General features: G+C 40.6%; 1 protein-coding gene across 11 annotated transcripts in view; it reads left to right on the top strand.

The window, feature by feature from the left end:
- The window catches only part of ATRNL1 (attractin like 1), a 1,022,331-nt gene that overhangs the window by 122,726 nt on the left and 881,805 nt on the right, over window positions 1-17,800 (top strand). The window lies entirely within an intron of this gene.

The raw sequence follows: 17,800 nt of genomic DNA, 5'->3' as shown, positions 1-17,800 counted from the left end.
ATACAGCTCATGATGATGATCATGAGAGCTGTCGGCACACATCTGAGAAGATATTATTCAGGGAACCAGCAGTATAAAACAGATTATTGCACAGTCAGTTGTGATTCCATCAATTGTGAAAGGAATAAGGGCCAAAAGAGTATCCACATGTGTCAAAATGAAAGAATTTCAATTGAACAATCTTAACAAATTACACATTTTAAAAAACATTTTAAAACTATTGTAGGACAAAGTTTGATGTTTTACCTTTTGAGACCTTCAAGAAATTGAACAGGAACATATTTTATTGCAAAAGAACATAATACAGTACCTAGAGGTGGCAGCTTTGAGCTGTGGTCTGGTCATTGTATAACAGTTCTTATTTAAGAACAAAAATATCCACACAGAGAAGAGATTAAATTAAGTTTTAAACTTGAACTCCTGAGATTTTAAAGTCTTACTAGAGACCAAAGTGAGAGCATAGAAGCCAGTGTAGCTTGATTGTGGTGCAAAGTAAATTGAAGCTATATAATTGACTCTGTGGAGAATGAAATAACTTACTATGCCGTTTCTTAGAAAGCTACTTTAGTTAAAGTTGAAGTACTGAACATTTTCATTCTGGAGGTAAAAATATCAGAAGACTCTGATGGATGTTTAGTTATATAAAGTGCCTTAGACGCTTTTATGCATTTATAGGCAGGAAAAGAGAGCATAGAAGCATTCTTGCTTTTAGCCCCATTTAAATTGTTACATGGCATTACCTTAAACACCTCTTCTTACGACCAAACTGGCTATTGGAAAGTTGTTTGCCTCTCTCTGCCTGGCTTTAATACATCACCATAAAAAATACTGAATATAGTTCCAAGCATCTCAATACTAGAAAAAAATCAGCAGATTTGGAAGGCATTCTTAGAAGAAAAACAAATCATTAAGAGCCTTGAGGTAACAGTTTCTGACACTAGAGAAATAAATGTGCACGGCTTTGCTAAATGATGAAAAAGGGGAGAGGTTTTGGAGGACAAAGCTAGACAGTACAATATTTTATTGCATGCCCCCTAAGGATAAAATAAAATGTAGTTTCACAGAAAATGAATATGTGGTTAGTGATATGACTTCAATTTCTGGTGATCTGGTAGTCACATTACAAAATTTGCCATCATAATTGATACTACTGTTGGCATTTTTAAGACTGCCAAAGACTGAATGGGCATTGATTGAATTCTGATGAAGCTCATTGGTAGAGGGATGTAAGGCTGATTATAGTAATATTGCTCTTTGTATAGACCAAGAACTTCAGCATCCAAGTCAGTCAATTTGACACTTGCAGAAACACTCTCTTCACTCTCTTCCACTCCAGATTATATTAATTTACCAACTAAGGTTTTATCAGAGAAAGCTAATTCTCTTGATTGCTGTGTTCTTATTTGTTGCTATCGATGTTGAGCCCATATAACTCTTCAAATATGGTTTCAGTGATATGATCAAGAGCTTTTCCTAGAATTAAAAAAGGAGTAAGTAGTTTCTTCATTAACTTTACTATCAGTTAGACAAAATTATTTTATCATGTGGTTCATTCTAGCCATTTTATGTATGCATACACTTATGGAAGCTAATATACTTACTTCAGAACTCTTAAGTGATGCTTCAAAGGTCTTTTTTCACTTTCACATTAATCTCTGACAGCAAGATTTAGTCACAAATCACATGGTTTAATTCTGCACATCTTTCAGTTACATCTTCAAACTGGCTTCTCTTATCTGCAGGTGGGACCTCCCTGGTCTGACACCACTGGGACCTAAGCAGGTCTCCGCTATGCCAGCCTGGCAGGAACTGTGCTGCCAGCTCCCTGCCAGCCCTGCTGCCTCTGGGCTGCACTCCCCACTGCCACTGGGGCTGTGCTCAAAGGCGGGGCTGTGCTGAAAGGTGGGGCTATGCTCCCCACCACACTGGCTCTGATACCACTGGTACCGCGCCCCCCCACCACCAGCCCAGCACCTGAACCTAGCCAGCCGGGGCTCTTTGCTTCAGCAATATCCGTGGTCCTTCTGGAACATGGACGTTGCTGGACCAGAGAGTCCTGGATTTTAGAGGTGCAACCTGTATGCAGTATCTCAGAAGTGATTGAGAGCCAAATAAATGAACTGTCACAGACATACAATACAGAGGTTAGAAAAGTATCTTATTGGCACACAGCTGATTTATTAAAAGTTTTTCATCAAGTCAGTAGACCTCAATTGTTGATAGTTTGTTTTTTGCTATACAAGGCTGAGATTTTTTTCAAAATTCAGTTCATTGTTATATTCTTATTAGTTTGTTAGTATAATGTTTTGGTAATCATTTCCAGGAGGCCTAAAGCAGGTAATGTATAGTTAATACTTTTCTATGTAATTGGTTTTTTTATTTCTTTCAATATATTTAACATATATGCAATTCAAATACTAGTTCTTCTTCTAGTGCTTGCACGTGTTCATTCCAGTGTCGGTGTTTGCGCTTCCCAAGTACAAATGCTGGAATTTTTTTCCCTTAGGAGCATATGTTGGGTCAGCTCTAGCACCCTCTTGTGTTGCTCACTCTTAACATCAGTATAAATTCCTTCATTTCCTTCTTATTGCCTTTGATGGTTGCTGGAACATTGGTAATTTAGGAAATCTCTTTCCTTACTGGTTCTCTATTTGGGGTTCACTGTAAATAGTTTAGTAATTGTTAGATACTTTATAGTAGTTTTAGATAATTTAAACAGGACAATTCCATTTTACACAGTGGAGCATCCTTAGTCCCAATACCAACGCACACACCAGTTACCAGAATTCACACCTTGTAATGCATGTAACAGGTCTGTGCCATTGATCAACCAGCACTCGAGCTACCTGAGGTTTCTGGGGGAAGTTCATAGGAAGGATTGTTGCCAGATTTAAACTGCATATCCAGAAGGACTGAGCTACTTGCATCCTCAAGCTCCCAGGCACTGTTGTTCCATGCTGGTATTGAAGAAAAAAATATCTGGAGCCAAAGGATAGAAGCCACAGGGACAGACTGAGACCTGTGTTGGTCACCTGTTCACCACCAGACCATGAAGTGACTACAGTACTGGTGCAGCAGATCCCATGACACTACCCCAAGACCAGAACATGCTATTCATGGTGTCTCAAAACCTGAAGTATTTGTAGCCACTTGAGACATTATGTCTCTGCTGGTCCTGGGCTCCCCAGAGGGTCAAGACTTGCTATTACCAACTGGCAGAGAGTTGACACCTATGGCTAGATTAGCATGCTAGCTATCTAAGAGGAAGTTAGCGCTGAGGTACTCCAGGTGGACTTTGCAGGCACTCAGTGAGGTGGCCCCATCCTGGTCACCACAGCACTCCTCTTTCTTCATCTGATTCAAAGGAGGAAGCATGTTCTTGGCACTGAAGCAGATGACCGTGCTGTTCCAGGCAACTTCTACTGATTTACAGTGCTCAGCTCATCAGCACCTCCTGGTTCCGGGTACCATGCAGGCACCATGAGGCACCATGCAGTGGTGGTTCTAGAATCTGGGTGTTCTCATCATCACAAGCGATCCCTTCTAGATGGTTCTATTCAGTTGTCTTGGGAATCCAGGGTACTGTAGGCATTGTGCTGGGACACCCTAGAACTGCACTCAGGTTCTGAGCAAGGCATGAGCATGGCACAGAACCATGAGAGAGAAATTGGATTCTGACTAGTACTGAGGCACCAATTGAGGCACCCCAGCTGCTGTTAGTTTTCTCATCATCCTCTCCAAATGAGGCCATAGTGATGCATGGGGAGAGCCCAAGGATAATGGATGACCACTGGCCTTACCAAGAACTTCTGAATTGGGTGGTCTTACTCTTTAACAGGCCAACCCAGAGTGGCCCCTTAAAAACTCTCTGGCAAATCCTGGCCTCCCTCCCACCAATATCAAATAAAATACATTTCCCCAGCAAAATGGAACAGATTGTCCACCTGGTGTTCACGATGATGAGTCTCGCTACTGCAACCTCTAAGAAACTTATCCTGGACTATCTAGTCTTTTTGGGATAACAGGGGCTTGTCCTTTCCATGCTTATTGTGTACCTGACAGCCGTATTAGCTTTTCATCCCATGCTTGACAACCATTTGCTTTTTTTCTCCCCGTGACATTGTGATCAGGTTCCTAAAGGGTCTGGAGACTGTATACCCCCAGATCAGAGATCCTGTCTCTTTCTGGTAGCTATACTTAGTCTTGTCAAAGCTTACATGTTTCCTATTTAAAGAATCTCAGAGGGGTATCCGTGTTAATCTGTAACCTTAAAAACAAGTAGTCCTGTGACACCTTAGAGGATAACAAAAATATATATAGTCACAGAGAGGTAGCCGTGTTAGTCTGATCTCGGTAAAACAAAAAAAAGCAGTTATATAACACTTAAAAGACTATCAAGATAGTTTTTTAGGTGATGAGCTTTCGTGGGGCAGACTCACTTCTTCAGATCATATTCTGAAAATGAATTGGCATGACCAGGGCTCGACAAATAATGCAATCTACTCGCCTGTGGCGAGTAGATTGCAATCCGGAAGAGCCGGGTTTGAGCGATCTGCGCGTGTGCAGAACAATCTGTGCATGTGCAGATCGCCGGACAGCGTGGCTGGCGAGTGGGGCTTGCCACGGTTCGACGAGCCCTGGGCATGACCATTATATAACAGACAGATACAATGAAAAAAGACAAACTGACAAATCAGTATATAGAACAGAAGGTGGAGGCGAGGGGCAGAGGAGTGACAAGGAAGGAGGAAATTGCTTGCTGTAACAGTCAGATAAGTGGTAATCTGTGGTCACTATGAATATCAAAAGGTGTGGAGGCTATCTTTGTAATGTGTAAGATAATTATCATCTCGATTAAGGCCCATTCACAACATGTCGAATTTTAGCATAAATAAAAGTTCTATGTAGCTGATTTGTCAGTTTGTCTTTTTTCATTGTGTCCCTCTGTTTACAAGCTCCTTCCCAACTTGGGCTCAATCCTTCTTAATGTTCATTTCCAGGTGGTTGCTGCAACCATCATAGGGTACATCTACACAGCAGGGCTAAGCTGAAATAAATTACACAAATTGAGCTAAGTCAATTGTGTAGCTTAAGATCAACAGAGCTTATTTTGGCTTTTGGCACTGTCTATGCAGCAGGAAGTCCGAGAGTGAGCACTCTTCTTCCCTTACTCCTCGTAAAATGAGGGTTACAGGAGTCGGAGTAAGAAGTCCTCCAGCTTGACATTATTTTGACATTATGTCAAAATGACTGCTTGCAGGGTAGACGCAGACTGTATTATTTCAGAATAATATCACTTATGAAATAACACTGCTGTGTAAGATGATAAACAGGGATGTCCTGGAGTCTGGACACCACCCCTATTTTTTGATTTCCCACCTTTATATACCTATTGCCAAAGGTGGGCATCATTTGTGTTCAGTTTAAGCTTTACACACCTCCAGTGGATAGCATCCAAAATGAGATGCAGCATCAGGTGACCTGGTGACGTGTCTTGGCAGGACCCACCATAGCTCAGGCTTACAGGAAAAGCAAGATCATTGACCTGAGTACTGAGCAATTAAGCTTCTTGAAGACTACCAATGGCCCTCAGTTAGCATGTCTAGATTATTAAACAGATTTATACTTCATATTTCCAATTTCAAATGCAGAAATGATACATGCACACAAAAAAGAATACACATTTAGCAGATTATAACTATTTAAAGTATGTTACATGAAGTGTTTTGGTGAAAGTATATTCAAGTTGTATCATATTCCTACTCATAAGCATAATTTCATAAAGAACATTGGATGCAACATCACCACATCCATTGCAAAACCCTCTCTCCATCCCTTCTTTGGTGGGTAAGAAGAAATCAAAGGTTGGCAGGCCCTTATACTGAGATCATGAGATAAGTGCCCAGACTGCTAAAATCGACCCAATGGATACTGTTAATGGAAACATTTCTGCTAGTTGTGCTTGGGGCACAAATACCAGTAATGGAATGGACACATGCAGCACATCCCTCCATTCATTCTTCTAGTTAAGGGTCAAAGAGATGCCTTGCTTAATATGTTCTCCCTCCAGTTCCTTTCTGTTTGCATCACGCCTGCCACAATATCTCATGAAGTGAAATGTAACCTATTGAGATATTTAGGATTCAATTAATTTAGGTTTGTATAAGCAAAACTAACACTTGACATTTTAAGTCAGAGTAATGTGGAGGGCATTGGATGCTGAAGGCTATAGTTTAGTAGCATAGGTTGCGGAAGTCATAGACTCCATGACTTCAGACTGTGGTGGCAAGGAAATGCAGGGCCTCCTGCTGCCGGTGGGGGCAGGGAGCTGTGGGGTAATACTGCTCCTGGGCTCTATGGGTAGCAGGGGGAGCCTCTGAGCTCCTGGTTGCTGTGGGTGGTGGGATATCCTGTAGCTCCTGGCTGCTGGAGAACTGGAGGACCCCCAGAATCAAAGGTAGTGGGGAGCTCCCATAACACCCACTTGCTGCAGGGTTAGGCGCTCCTACTATTCCCAACCATGGGTGTGGAAGTACCCCAGAGCTCTAAGCCACCATGGATGGTGGGGGAACTCAGCAACTCCCAGTTGCTGCATGTGGAGTGGGAGCCCTAGAATTGCAGATAGCAGCTGTATCTCATAGCATCTAGCTGCTGTAGATGGAGGCTCCCCACCTCTCTGAGCCACAGGTGGTTGGGGCCCTTGCAGGTCCAATGCCCAAGCTGTGGTTTGGGGACCTTGCAGCTCTGAGATTACCATAGCACCTGCCGCAAGGCAGCTATAGGGTACCTCAGTTCCCCATTTTGTCAGATACTTTTAGTAAAAGTCACAGATGGGTCACCATTTCCATGTATTTTTCTTTCTTGCCAATGACCTGTCCTTCACTTTTACTAAAAATAAACATGACAAAATCCTAACCTTACTGATGAGACACATCAGTTGTTAAGTAGGAAGCCACGCTCTGCACTAGCTGGTGTTTCAGTGGTCTCAACGTGCAGCCTCATAGGGTGTGTCTAGACTACATGCCTCCTTCGACGGAGGCATGTAGATTAGCCAGATCGGAAGAGGGAAATGAAGCCGCGATTAAAATAATCGCGGCTTCATTTAAATTTAAATGGCTGCCCCGATCTGCCGATCAGCTGTTTGTCGGCAGATCGGGGCAGTCTGGACGCGACGCGCCGACAAAGAAGCCTTTCTTCATCGGCACAGGTAAGCCTCGTGAAACCAGGTTTACCTGTGCCGATGAAGAAAGGCTTCTTTGTCGGCGCGTCGCGTCCAGACTGCCCCGATCTGCCGACAAACAGCTGATCAGCAGATCGGGGCAGCCATTTAAATTTAAATGAAGCCGCGATTATTTTAATCGCGGCTTCATTTCCCTCTTCCGATCTGGCTAATCTACATGCCTCCGTCGAAGGAGGCATGTAGTCTAGACACACCCATAGAGAGTACATTGGCGTAATCCAGTGAGAGGTAATAAAAGATGGATAACATTTATGAATCTGGAAGAAAAATGTTGGCCAAGAGTACATAAAGATAAAAGATCACTGCAATTTTCTGGATATCCAGAAGCAAATGAGGACCAGAAAGATTACCAAATTCAGAGTCTGAGATGATAAAGATGTGCAGTCTCCCATGGCTAAGGGATATCACCTCTGCCAAACCTACCAGTATTAACTTAGCAGAAGTTTTATCCAGACTGCATACATCCAAACCCTGTGTACAAGACACAGAATGAATTGGTCATCCATATCATGTCAGGATAAAGGTAGTAGTAGGGGGGACACTGTGGTTCCTTCTACCTGCTATTCCCTGGCTGAGAGAGGAGAACTCTTGTCCTTGTTGTAGGACTCCTGGTTTCTGTTTATAGGCCTCTGTAGTCATGTGGAGATGATTAGAATAGAGACCAGTATTGTAGCCATTGTGCTGAGTTTATGGTAACAAGTGGATTGGTGAACTATGCACTCTAGGCTTCATCTCTGTATCAGAATCTTCTTGGCTGGAAGCATAATTATAGAGGTTTAGCAGAGAGTGGTCTTGTTTATCTATAAATATACAGCCGACAGAGTCTCTTCCCCTCTTCATAGCAGGAAATTGAAGCATCTAGACAAGAAAATAGGGGCAAACAGCTAAAAACAATCTCCTGGTCAAAACAGAAGACACAACATGTCTGTTCCTGAAAGCAAAATTTTGTCTTCCAGAACTAGAAAAACATAGTTTTCAGTGTTTTTATTATTTTTGGATGCATTTCAATGAGACAGCTTTATTTTCAATTAATAGGTCAATTAAAAAACAATAGCCCTTCAATTTATTTACTGAGATTCCCAATATTTTTAAAACTACTAGAATAGAGATCTAATACTTAATATTATGGAGTGGTATGTATACTCATTTTTAAGTAATAATTGATTTTCTGTGATGTGAATTACATCAACTAAAACATTGAGTCTAAATTTTGTTACCCGTTGGTAACGTGAATAGTGAAGGGAGTTCTACAAAAAATAAAGTTTCTTATTTCCTTTCCATTTACCATCCCGGCACGCTAACCTTTGCGCCATTTCCTTGTGATGTCAGAGGTATTAACAAGAGCTAATGACAGATTGTACAACTTTACTTCATAACTGACACTTCTAAAAATACTTTGTTCCTCCAATCATATGTCATTCATCAATATTAGGTCTGCTGAGTGAGCACAGTGCAAGGTTAGGAGATTTATATAATTGATCATTTTGTCTTTTATAGTAATTTCAGTATCTCTCTAGTGCGTGTCTCCATGCAATGATTCAGAGAATGTTTGACAAATTAAAAGTCACATTGCTTTTTTTCTGATCCTTATTTGCTGCTTAAGGGGGTAGAGAATAGGGAAGTACAATTCTTTCTTTTGAGCATTGAGAGCAAACATTTAAAAATATTAAGTAAATTATTCATCTATGAGATTGAAAATTAAAAAAATAGAACAGAATAAAACAAATATCAAGTGCTTTCATATGTGTATAGGAAGAATATTAAAACCATCACAGTATGCATCTAATGAAAGTAATTAATTTACATGTTGTGTTAATAATTGGAATTTTTGGAATCCACAAAATACATATAATAGGTATCTTAGGTACACATAAGCTAGTGTCGCAGAATAGTTTTTTTTAATGGAGTAATTTGTCATTCAGTAAAAAGTAATTGATGTGATGTGTGAGGAAATATTAATTTGTGAGGAGATTTGTGATAGTATATTTCATCGCATCAGGGAGCACTAGTTTTAATATCTATCTGTGATTTTCTTGGGTGCTAATATTTTTTGAATCATATTCATGCTTGTTAAAGCATATGAGAAAATTGGTATAATGCAGTGGTGGCGGCGGCATGTAGTGTCTATAACCATGATGTAGAATCAAAATACAACTACTCTGTAAGCGAATGTCAACTTTACATATCATATCAGTGAAATTCAGTAAGAATTTTTCTTCAGAAATGTGGGTTTGTGGTTAGCCAAAATATTAAAATAATGTTGTAGCTATTAGTTCCACAAAACTAATTATGATTTATCTTTCACTTTACTTTCTTTTATGGAATTAAAATTGTTTTAAGTAGGTAATACCTCAGATACTTTAATACTGTCCTAGTGAAAATGTTGAAAACATGGATAACCTATTTTTTTAAAAGTGGATATTTCTTGAGATTTAATTCATGGATTATTCAACTGTTTTTTAGTGATAGCTATGGTATTTCATAATGAAGTCAATTTCATTTCCATTTTGTGTGGAATGACAGCTTTGTTCGTAGGGACTGTATTAAAGTATGTTAAGTTATATTGAAGCATGCTTTCTATTTCATGAGTTTCTGAAGATTTTTGTTTTCTGTTTAATATGTTGACTTTTGGAGGAAAGTTCAATCCCTTCTTTGTTGGATATTAGACATAATGTCAAATGCAACATTTAATAATTGGAGGCTTTTTAAAAGAGAAACGGTGTCGTTTTCAAAAGTGCCCAGCTGTGCACTAACTCTGGGTAATCACCTATAAACAATCTCCTTTATTCTTTAAGTCTAAGCAGTGGTTGGTCTTAGGAAGACATATGACAACCCTGAATGGTAGGGTCTGACCAGGTAATTTTCCGTTGAAGGGGAGAATGTAGAAACAAAAAATTCCCAAATGGAAGGCTATTTAACATGCAAAGTTTTCTTGGTTTTTGGCCGGCATGACACTCCTGAGAGAATAAACCAAAGACTCCGGGACCCCTGGGGAAAAAGATTTTCCCTGGCTTGGAGGTTTATCTGAAATAAGAAAAGTTTAAGGGTAAGTTTGCAATAAGCTTTAATGTGTTTGAACTAGCTACATGTTTTCTGTTATTTTAAATTTATAATTTACTTTGCTGTGTGTCTGTTTTCAGTTGTTACCACTTAAATCCTACTGTTTGTACTTAATAAATCACTTATTTACTATCAAACCTGGTGTAAATAATTGTTACCTGGGGTAGCAATCAATGTGTACATCCTCCTTTCATTGTCAAAGGGGGCTTGCCTGAATGATTTATTTGGGGTTCTGATCCCATTTGGAGAGTGGATTTCCTGGATGCTGTGCGTGAAACTGCATTCTCCTCAGACTTGAAGTCTGCATTTGGGGAGCAGGGACAGCGATTTCATCTCTGTGTCTTGGCTATGGGAGACTAGGAGATCTGACCCAGCAGAACAGGGTGGTGAGAAGCCCCAGAGAGCAAGGTGGCAAGTGTCAGTGGCTTTATCAGTATACGGGGAAGCAGCCCCAAAGGGTCTTCTGTGACTGCATCCCATCACAAAAGGCTGACAAAGAAGGTGCCATTGTCATCATAAATAAGTCAAATTACGAACAGGAAGCTGCTGGGCAAATGTCCAACACCCTATTGAATAGGCCACTATCCTCTGATCCTACTGACTAATACCAAAAGAAACGATTCTATCTACACAAGAAACTCCCTGAAGAAACATAGGAATGAATCTACACAGACACACCCCTACAGCCCTGACCAGGGGTATTTTCTCTGCTACCCCAAATCCATAAACCGAGAAATCTTGTATGCCCCATCATCTCAGGCATTGGCATTCTTACAGCAGGATTGGCTGGATATGTAGGCTCTCCTCTCAGGCCCTATGCTGCTAGCACTCCTAGCTATCTTTGAGACATGACTGATTTCCTGAGGAAACTAGAATCCATTGGTAATTGTTCAGAAAATACCATCCTGGGCACTATGGATGTAGAAGGTCTCTACACCAACATTCCATATGAGATGGACTATTTGCCTTGGTCTTATAACTCCCCTTATTTTGAAATAACGAGTGGAACATCCATACTACAAAGGCCATTATTTTGAAATAATTGGCTGTTTATTTCAAAATAATAACTCCTGCTTTCTACAAGGAATAATGCTAATTTCAAAATAATGGTAGTGTGAACGCTCCAGTGCCACTATTTCAAAATAACTACTTGAATTAGTAATTCAAACTAATTATTCCTCAGTGCTTCCTGAGACTCTAAGTCGAGGGATCGCATCCACATTAATAGAGCCTGCCTTGGATTAATTTTGAGGCTTCCCCGTAGTGTGCGCACGCTATTTTGAAACTATTATTTCAGGAGTTATTATTTTGAAAAAAGTTATTTCAAAATAAATTCCTGGTGTAGATATGCCCTTTGATGTCAGGCACTGCATTCTCAACGATGTCATTGCAAAGCTGGTAGCTGAACTTTATGACTTTGTCCTCACCCACAATCATTTCATATCAGGGATGATTTATATGTTCAAGTGGGTACCTATAGCAGTGCCACTGACATGACCCCACTGTATGCCAACTTTTCATGGCTGACTTAGAACAATGCTTTTTCAGCGTTCATAGGCTAGTGCCCCTCTTTTAAGTTCACTGTATTGATAACATCTTTGTAGTGGTCAATTGCGGAAGAACTTTGTACGTGCTAGCTTAGGAGTGGTGAGGCCTGCATTCTTTCCCCACTTTTCCCTTTTCCCTGTATCTGATGAGCCAGAAGCAAGTCTTTGGGAACATACACCACTTAAGATAAGCATTGTTGCCAGTATAGCAAGAACAAGTATGAAATAAGGATAAAGGGCAAGAAAGCATAAACAATTCTGTTTACCTTAACGTACTGATCATGTAAACAGGGCCAAAGGACAAGAAGATCCAGATCAGAACCAGATCAATAACTAACAGCTAAGCTCTACATCAGCACTAATGAGTAAGCCCTGGAAATTTCCAAACTGCCAAACAGAGCAGGGAAACTGCATTTAAGGCTGCCTCAGTGCCTAGCAAATTGGACTTCACCGATGGGCTTTGGATACTGGCACCTCGGAAGCTGAGACAACCTCCCACTTCGTCCACAGCCTGTCCAGAGTCCCAGGCTTGCAGGAAGGGACGTAAGATATGCCGCTTCTTTGTTATATTGTTCTGCCATTTATGGGGCACAGCTATTAGCTTCCAAGAAATAAACTACGGGGCTATGTCTAGACTGGCCCCAAATTCCGGAAAAGTCATGCAAAGCAGGTAAGTCAGAATAGGGAAATCCGCGGGGGATTTAAATATCCCCCGCGGGATTTAAATAAACATGTCCGCCGCTTTTTTTCCGGCTTGGGGAAAAGCCGGAAAAAAGCGTCTAGACTGGCGCGATCCTCTGGAATAAAGCCCTTTTCCGGAGGATCTCTTATTCCTACTTGAAAGGAATAAGAGATCCTCCGGAAAAGGGCTTTATTCCAGAGGATCGCGCCAGTCTAGACGCTTTTTTCCGGCTTTTCCCCAAGCCGGAAAAAAAGCGGCGGACATGTTTATTTAAATCCCGCGGGGGATATTTAAATCCCCCGCGGATTTCCCTATTCTGACTTACCTGCTTTGCATGACTTTTCCGGAATTAGGGGCCAGTCTAGACGTAGCCCTTGTATTTGACAGATACCGGTGTAGCGTCCTTTGTACTTTGGGAACCCAGTGTCGGACCTTAGACTTACTCTGGCTGGCTGCAATCTTCATCATCTGGACCTATGGGCAAGAGGTCCTTGAGGAATTCCCCTGGGATTTCAACAATTTCCACCCTACTATCCTAAGGTCAATATGAGTTGTAGATGATGCCCTATAATTATGCAGGTTCCAGTCCTTTATAAATTAAACTATAAATGTTTTAATAATAAAAGGAAAAAAGATGAGAGTTGCAGTGACTGAGATCAATATACATACAGATGTGAAAAGTTTCATAGCAGAAACGGTGAGCTGCTTTATTTGAAAAAGTCTTTCTGGAATAGCTTTTAAAGTTTATAATCCAGTAGGCAGTCCAGATACAGTGTTTCAAATTTGATGTTCAAATTCTTCCATGAGAATTCCAGGGTAAATCCCGAGTCTTGTGGCTTAGACCTTTCCTGTTAAAGTTTAGGCAGACCCGAGATAAAAAAAGAATCGAGCTTGGAGCTTTTTCTTTATAATCTTCTAACAAGCTGAGAAGGCTCTTGACAGCAGTTGTCACAGCAGGACCTTTCCCCATGAAGAATAGGTGGTGCAGATTGTTGCTTTAAAACTAATCTTTTATTTCCTATGCACACACAGGTAAATTAGTTGTATTTATTAACATAAGGCAATTAGCCATTCAGACTGTTAAGACAGTTCATTATAGCATAGGTAATTAAGCTGAAGACAACATCAATAATATTATTAGCTCCTGCCATAATTTACATTTTAGATTTTAAGGTTAACGGAATCATCTGCATACATAATATAGGGCTATTAAGACACGAAAGGAAATTAACATCTGCAGGAAAATCTGATTTCTTTGTTAAAATTCTTATAAGATACAGGTAAATATAGACAAATGCACTTAGCATCTACTCTTGATTTTTATTACTACAAATACATGCGTTAATGATTGCTGATCTAAGATTTCTCTTTGATATTCAAAGGCAAGTAGATTGATAACATTTCAGTGTTTCTTATTAAGTTGCTATGGGCATACCCAAGTCTAGCATTGTCTCAACAGTGAAGTATTTTATACCGGAAGATTAAGCTTTGAATGTTTGCGATTCTTAGTCAGTGTTGTTTGAAGCAATTAATTGCTTTGAAAATGGCTTTCATAATAGACTTTTTCCTTATAAAAGTTTTATCTAACTTCCAGAAAGCTTTGTTTCCTCCATATTTGACAAGAAAAACAGCCCAGAAGACAGGGAACAGAACAAGAGGATTCCTCCTGAGAGGATGCTACTATATGCCTTCTTTTCAAGTATAGCCATTTACTTTCCACATGAACTGATTTTTCAATGTGTTGAACAGGTTTTATCTTACCTGTCTGATGATAATATCATACCACCTGTTAATCTCTTTACAGTCAAGATATATGGCACTTGGAAATGTAAGAGCAAGATGGTTTAATTCATCTTTTTCTGTTTTTATTTGGGCACCAGATAATTCAGAGGGGGGTTGCTAACATTGCCCTTTTAACAGTTATCTGAACTCCTTTTTCTCAAAGACTGTGTTTCTTTCAATAGCTATCCAACGAAATTTTTACCTCATGTTTGCTGCTATAGTTTATTGACTATGAAAATAACCTAAATATTTCATTTCTAAACTCCAGGTGGTTAGCTTATCAGCTTTTTTCCTGAATTTGAAATACTATTTAAAACATGGGAAAGATAGCTTAAGGAAATCAAAAATTGTGTAAATTTATATTCCAGACTTCTCTTCTTTGGAAGGAGTAATAATTTCTTGAATGACTGTTTGAGCAGATCACTTATTTAAATTTGTTGCATTTGTTAACAAAACCTTTAAAACATCTTTTTATTTCAGTTTCTCATGGAATCTTTAATAGTACAGTAAACTTCCGATAATCCGGCACCTTTAGGACCCGGGGTGCCGGATTATCAGATATGACGGACTATCAGAATGGGGGGCTATGAGGGGTCTGGAGTGGGGTGGGAGGCGATGCCACCCCAGATCCCTCAGAGCCCCCCCTTACCATAGTCCGGCTCTGCCCCAGGCGTCCCTGATTCAGCCGCTGCTGGTCAGTTTCAGCAGCAGCTGAATCGGGGATGCCTGCAATAGAGCAGCTGCTCTATTGCAGGGGATGCCTGCAATAGAGCAGCACTCCAGCTGCTCTTGGGGACGCCTGGGACAGAGCAGCTGGGGTACTGCCCGGTTGGTCCCGTAGCGCTGTCCCTCGGGGCTGCGGGACCAACTGTCAGCCGACGGTCAGGGCAGTGTGTGTGTGTATGTTTCCGAGAAAAGGTTTAACGTCCGTGTCTTTACTGCTAGGACCGGGGTCCCATCGCAGAGGGTGGCCAGCAGGCCAACATACGCCCCGTTATATAGGAAGAGCTTGTCACACCTTAGATTTTAGCTGCTAGAACACAAGAGTTCCTTCGCAGCGGGCAGCCTAGGAAAGGCTGAAAAGGTGCCCCAACGGATCTTGTCACCTGGGAGTGACACAGATCCAAACGCCCAAGCTCTTCCTATGCCTGTCCCTTTATGACCGGCTGAAGTTCTTTTAAATTGTGCTTGGTTCTATTACAGCAACTGAAGGAGTCAGGTTAAAGCTTAAACAGTTACAGGTTTATTAAAAGACTTATAAAAGCATATGGTTACAATGGCTATTGCTCTCTTTCTTAACTGTTAACAAATACAGATTTTAAAAATGGTTACAAAGAAAATAAAGATAGAAAATAGAAATAATGGTACCAAGTGACAGCTTAATCTTTAAAGAGCTCTAAGTCTATGTGTACACTTAAGACAAAGGACCACATCCAGGTACAATTTTTACCCCTTTCTGTGCCTCTCGACTCCAGCGTGTCAGGCCAGGGCCGGTCTCTCAATTCCTAGGAAAGACGAATATGAGGTGGGCGTCCCCTCTGGAACCTCGGGAGATCAAACACCTAACCCGACCAGCAGATAGATGGTAGATTGACACTCAGAGAAAATGCGCTGCTGGACCCATCTATATACCCGTGGGGGCCTGTATCCTCTTTCTTATCTTAAGATGCCAAATTGTACTGGTCCGTTTTGTGGCGCCAGTTATTACAAGCAAGTTTCAAATTAATTTACACTTGCAAGAGAGAGAACTAAATTGTGAGTACTAGACATTTTTTTACTGTGCGAGAGATTCCTCCCCCCGCGGGTGGCTGTGTGTTCGTATCAATATGGGTTTGAGTCAAGGACACTCCTTGGCAGCCTCTTGGTCAGCAATTGGCATATCTCTGTTTACAGCCATTCACGGTCACACAGCCTGGGCCTTCTGCTCTGTGTACCCTGTATGCTCCAGGCAAGCAAAAATGGATGTTACAGTGGGGTTCCTGTCTGGCTACACCAACGCGGCAGGACCCCAGCTGCTCTGCCCCAGGGGTCCCTGATTCAGCCGCTGCTGAAACAGATCAGCGGCTGATTCCAGGAAGCCCGGGGCAGAGCTACAAGACCAACCCAGCAGCACCCCAGCTGCTCTGCTCCTGGCTTCCCCGATTCAGCTGCTGGTCAGTTTCAGCAGCAGCTGAATGGGGGAAGCCTGTCTGGCTACCCCAGCACTTCCGGGTTCCTGATGGTGCCAGACCATCAGGAGTCCCGGAGCATTGGATGCCGGACTAATGGAGTTTTACTGTAATAACAAAAATAATATTGTACGTGCACAGTTTCATTCATGTTTCTGATTGCTAAAGAATGAGGACAACAATTATAAGAGTACAGTTAAGTGTCTGCAACCTCTCCTATTGTATTTCATTATGTGCATGACTACCACTCATATATAAGGAGTGGTATTCTTTGAGGGTACTGTTAAAATATTTGATTTCTCCATGCAGTTCTCTTTATAGACTATGTAGTATAGCATCAAAAAGGGCATCTTATTTTCAAAATCAATATAATTTTGTAGTTTTCCTCTTTAGAACTTTTCATTGTGCATTCGTAATAACTTGAGATCACATGCCAAGTTTGGTCTCCATTCTGGTACCACAAAGCCTTAAGATGGCTATAAACTGCACTTCCACCACTAACCTCTAAGTTGGGGGTGGGAAAAGGAAGATAGCATAAATTAACTTGCATGCCTCCATGTCTTGGTGGCAAACAGGAAAATGTAAGGATAATTCTTAATGTAAAACTTCTTTTGCAAGTAATCCATTATAAAAAAAATCTATTTTCAATCTGATAGTTCTTCATACTGTGCAAGAAACCTGCATAATTTGGGAACTGGAAAGGATTTCTTCTCTCTTCCCTTACAGGTGTAATCAGCATTAATTCTTTAGATAATTATGCACTGGAAAATTTTTTAAAAGCATTTATTTCCTTTAATGATTTACTCTGAGTTGTAAATCAGACTTCATGGGAATAATATCTAGTTTTGAAAACCTGACATTGTAGGATCTAGATAGAAAATTCTAACCACCATAAATGCTATAGATTTTTTTGGTTTAGGGTTATAAATGTTGGTTTATTCGACCCATGTTTGGTTTAATTATTATTAATGATTAGACTGTTCGCAAGCTTTGGAATAGTGGTTGGTTAGATCTGTATATGTTGTGTTCTGAATAAATAATAGAACAATATGTAGTGAAAATTGAAATGTTAATATATTGTATTTTCAAATAATAGCTAATGATCTGTAATACCTACTTTCATTACACACAAGTTTTTTAAGATTTGTACTTACATTCTGAATTTGCTAGCTTAGTATTCACATGGTTCAAATACCATTTCCAGTGAAGTAATCACTAACAAAATCCAGAAAGATCACCAGTTAAACCATCAATTTTCCCAACAACCTCATCTCAGATGTGACTGTCCAGCAAACATTGGACTAGCATGAAAAAATAATGG

The sequence above is a fragment of the Pelodiscus sinensis genome, chromosome 8 (assembly GCF_049634645.1).
Source record: "Pelodiscus sinensis isolate JC-2024 chromosome 8, ASM4963464v1, whole genome shotgun sequence".
NCBI classification, from domain to species: Eukaryota; Metazoa; Chordata; order Testudines; family Trionychidae; genus Pelodiscus; species Pelodiscus sinensis.
This window is presented reverse-complemented; position numbering and strand designations above follow the sequence as displayed.